Raw genomic sequence first — 5,253 nt, forward strand, 5'->3', positions numbered from 1 at the left:
CTGCAGCATTTTTCATCTTCTGACTGCTTTGGAGGTAGAATTGTGAGACAGATAAACATCCTTAAATATAAATGAAGCAGATTCTCAGCCAGTGTATCCACTGGCTTCAAAGAACCTGTACAGATTTATGCCAGTTGAGGATATGACCCCAATAAACTGAGGCTATTTTCCTGCTATTAAGTCCCAATTTTGCATGTATATATATCAGGGCAGGCAATTATTTCAGGCAGAGGGCCACTTACTGAGTTTTGGCAAGCCATCAAGGGCCACATGACAGGCAGCGAGGGGCAGATAAATACTAATTTTCTAAATTTTTTAGGGGCCCCGTGGTCCAGATAGAATGGTCTGGCAGGCCACATCTGGCCCACGGGCCACATTTTACCCACCCCTAATATATATGCTTAAGTTAGGACACATAAGTAGTCCAATCAAAGCCAATGCAACTAGTGTGGGTCTTAAATCTTACTCTGAGAAGTTTGCAGGATTAGAGACTCAGTAATGGCCATTTACTTGACTCAAAATTCTCTGATTTCAGTCTTGGACTTCAGCTAGCCCAGAATATGGTTATTCCTTCAAACCAGGAGTTGTAGTTTTATTACTGAAATAATTGTAAATTTAAACCTCTGAAGTTCAGTAAGTGTGATTTTAGTTACTATACAGAAAACCAGAACAGTTTGGGCAGTATTTTGATGTACTACATTGTTATAGCTAATCCAGTAATTTTGAATGAATTCATTAAGCATTTGCATTCTTAAACCATTTTGTATATAATTTGTCAGTTGTTAGAAATATCTGTGACTACTCCATTATAATTAGAAATGACCTTCAAACTTTTGTAAAATAAATAAATTATTATTGACTGATTAGACTTAAGGAACCACCTCTCTCAGACAATTAAATCAATACGAGCTCTGTCAGTGTCCAGAACTGGTGAAGGAGTTGGAAAATATGCATGATAATGTCTTCCAAGGCAACTGAGTAAAAACTAACCAAATTATTAAGAGAAGCTGCCAAGAAAAAATAATAGATTTTTCGTATTGTCTTAAGCTGCAGTGAGAGGGAGTTAAATATGCAATACAAATTTGCACTTACCAAATCATTTGTTTATTTTTCTTTATTAAACCTTTTAACTCTGTTAATAAATGTTAAATTTGCTATGAATCTTGGGTGCTTAATACTGGTGGAATTTCATCAATTAAGAATGTTGAAGTAGGTAATTCTCAATAAAATGATTATCAGGCTCAATGTGGTATATCTATTCTGCTCATAGCAGAGGGATATCAAAGTTAACTGACTCCATGGAAAAAGAATTAAAGCCCTAAGAATATAAGGGACACATCTTATATTAGAGACCCTGAACAAATGGATTCTGGCAGCCTACTACATATTTAATGACTTCTCAGAACATTCATGTTCCTGGGTAGGAAAACTCTGAGTAAGTTCACGCTACAGCCAACCTAAGGTGAAACATATTAAGCCATCAAGGTCTGAGTTTACTGCAGAGCACTAGACAAGATCTTTGGCACAGTAAAGAATAGTGGTAAAATCTGGTGTTCCAGTCATTCTTCACCTGTGTCTGCACCTCTATGGTGAAGCCTGTGCTTCAGTGGAGTTATCCGTGAGCATTCACCTCCAACTCACCTGCCACAACTCTGGTGTTTAAGAAATAGGATGGTTCAGTGCTGTTATTATGGGCATCTATCCCCTCCCACTTTGGGGATTACTCATGCTAATGATGTAGCAATGACTTGGGGCTCCACCTTCCCTACTCCCCATCCACATACCAGCTGCAGTGTCACCGAAGATGTGCTTTTTACCCAGTCAAAGCCACTGGGTTTCTTCAAAAAGTATTGATGCCAGAACTGCACCAAGGAGGCCTTGCTTCCCTTTTCCTGTGGGGTGGCATTCACATCTGTGACTGCTTTCCAGACGTCCATCCCCAGGTGTCCCAGGTACAATTATTATGGCAAAATGAACAACGTAAATAATAATATACCTGTCAAGGTGGAAGCATGTGCTTCTTACTTCCAGATCCTCTCTAGGAAAGTTTCTAAAAGGGGTTCCAAATACCCCCAGCCAAAATCCTTCTCACGGCCTGTGGTGTTCCAATACTCTTGGTTTCTCTGGAGAAACCCCAGCTAGCTTACAGAAAATAAACACAATTCAATAGAGCTTTTCGAACACTTAGTCATGCTTGTAAGAAAGGAAATAAGGAAAAAAGAACTAAAACAAACCTCTCAGTGTGCACCCAGCTAAAGTGAAACTGCAGGTTAATCCTCACGTGCAATCCCATTGACCAGGCTCAATCCTGCAAGCTCTGGTGCTTGGTTTCCCCCAGGGCTTCCTTGCACCCCAGCAGAGCAGCCCTAAATATCCTTATCCAGGCCTGCTGGCTCTCAGGTCCGGTGGGGCCAGCACCTTTAGTCCCCTTTTGTCTCTCCTCGTTGGGGGTCACTCGGAAGGTTAACAAACCTTCGTGGTGCTGGACCCTGCCTCACAGCTCTCTTTTCCTCTCTGAGCACAGCCATGGCTTCTTTTATACACAGCTGGCATGTTGCAACTCTCTGATGTCATCTGCCATGCATCCCCATGCTTATAAACCAGTTGGGCAGTACTGTATGACACTCCACCATTTGCCATGGCATTCCTGCAGGTAGGTTTGTCAGGAGACTGGCCTTTGTCGGTCTCGCCTCAACCAGCCTGTGGCCATATGCCATGGCCTCAGCACAGGGTCCTAGTGAGTTATGCCTGTCTCTCCAGGACTCACTGTCACAACCTCTCATTTAAAATATGCCCTGAATTAATGCAATGACATCCGCTCATTAGCAAGTGATGGTGGATATTGCAGCTATTTTACTGACTGGGGGTACATTTTCCCTTGTGGCTGTAGAGACTTGTTGGGAGTAGGCAATATATGGTCTTGGCCCTCTCCTGCTCAACATCTTACTGGACTGTATCATCAGAGTGAAGGTCAGCACTGCCACAGATGCTTTCTAGTGTTACGTTCTCACATACACCTTTGATTTTTTTCCCCCCTTTGTGCTGGGAGTTGGCTGTGATGATTGATAGGTCTGGGTCTGTCTCTTAGAGGATTTTCTTCATGGGGATCTACCTCCCCTTAAAGCTCTTCTCATTTGATATAAGTCCTATATGAGAAAACACAAGTGTCAAAGTTCAAGAAAAAAAGACCGGAATAAGTGTAAGAGTTACAGAAATACAATTATAAGGCAATGCAAGCATTGTCTAAGAATATGTGAGTACAATTTTTGAAAGCATAGCAAATATTGAAGTCATCATTGTCTGGTTTTACTAAATTTTATATTTCTTATTACTGATGTCATGTCAACATAAAAAGAACTAAATGAGTAAATTGTAAAACTGCTCAGTTTTGTATTATGTTTCAGATTGTGCCCTGCATGATACTCTTATATGATGATACTGTGGTTTGCTCATGTAAATTGTCTGACCACAGTCTCCAGGGAACTTTCACAAAAGTAAAGTGGGTCTCTCGGGAGCCAAAGCTATATAGAATTAAATACTCAAGTTTTGAAACATTTGCTTCTTAAGCTTCTGAAAATTCTTAAAACCATAAATACTGTAGCGATAGAAGCATGAAGCATTTCTCTCAATGGTATACATTTCTCTGTTGCCGGAGATTTGCCAAATTTCTGTTTATCTGTAATCTTTCTGTCAATCTATGAAAATCAAAGCCTATAGTGATGCATATTTAGGTCTTGGAATCAGAAGTTTCAGTTTAATGCCACTTTCTCATCAAGTGTAGAGTATGGTGTACATCTCCAGATGGCCTATACAAATGCTTTGCCGTACTTCACTCACTTTTTGAATGTCAAGCATCTCTGGGATTAAGTACATCACCAATTAGCATCTTATATCCATTTGACAGAAATGATTTCTCATTATTTCATACATTTCTTCTTTGATAATATTTGCACACTGAATTACTTTTCTCATGTAAGAACGGGAGGTAATTCTAAGATAAGGGTTTTGTTTTTCAAACATTCTCCCCTACCACACAATGCTGTATATTGAAAGTAACAGTTTCTGTCTCAGGGACAATCATTACTTTTGTCCTGTACAGCACTGAATACGTTTTCAGTGCTGAACAAGTGCATAAAAATTAACAACTAAATCTAACACCCATCTCTCTCCTTATTGCAGAAGATTTTCATAACTCTTCTAAGAATGTGATGGTGTACATTTCTACTGGCAACAGGAATGCTATGTTAGCTTCCCAAGTAGATGACCTTTACATTCACAGTGACATGTCTAACTATACATACAACTATATCAATACATCCACCTATTGACTAGTAATATAACAATGCAAAGAGAACTACATGGACAGAATCCCGTGCCCATGCACGACTTTAAAGATATCACATTTTTTCTTGGCAGGTTTCTTTTTCAGGATAAGGCCCAAGGTCCAAAGGTTATAGTTTATATGATAATTTGTATCTATGGGCTAGATTCAAATGTGTTGTCTAGATACCAAAATGAGACTTAGGTGAAATTTAGGTCCCCACACTTCAAAGAACAATTCAAAATGACCTTACATTAACAGCCACAAAATTCATTAGGTATGTAAATACACTCCATTTGGACTGCCTCCATTTTGGACTGCCACATTTCTAAGCTTTCCATGATAGCACTTCTGTGTGTGGTCAGAAGTGATTCAGGTGGAGGATTCAGTATTTTAACTCTTGCCCAATTCCCAGTGTGAGTCAAATTATCCCAGGGACCTACTTTCCTGAGATGATAACTAGACAGAAGCCATGTCTTGTTGGTATTGACAACACTGATTTCAGCTCAAAACTATGGTATTTACTTGAATATATGATGAGATTTTCCCACACTATCAGCATGTGGAAAAAAGCCCCTCATCTTGTATTTCCATACAAGGAAATCTCACTAAATACATTGTCTATCATTAACCTGCTGGCAAAAGCAGCATGTGCTAAGTAATGGAAACCAATCTTGAAGTTGATTAAATGCAGCCAACAGTTTGCATGACTGTAAAACACATGGGCCATATGGGGCAAACATACTGATGGGAACCTTCTTTTCTGGCCCTTCGAAAAAATGGGCAGGTGTTCCCTCCACAGGGAACTGGCACCAGGCCTGGAGGTACTGCAATACCAGATCAGCACTGAGAGAGCCACAGCCAGCCCTGACACCCTCCCATTGGTGCCTGTCACAGGACGGGGTCCCAGGAGCGGCCGTGATCTCTCCTAG

This window comes from Crocodylus porosus, unplaced genomic scaffold, assembly GCF_001723895.1.
Source record: "Crocodylus porosus isolate Cpor-Errol unplaced genomic scaffold, CroPor_comp1, whole genome shotgun sequence".
Classification (NCBI taxonomy): Eukaryota; Metazoa; Chordata; order Crocodylia; family Crocodylidae; genus Crocodylus; species Crocodylus porosus.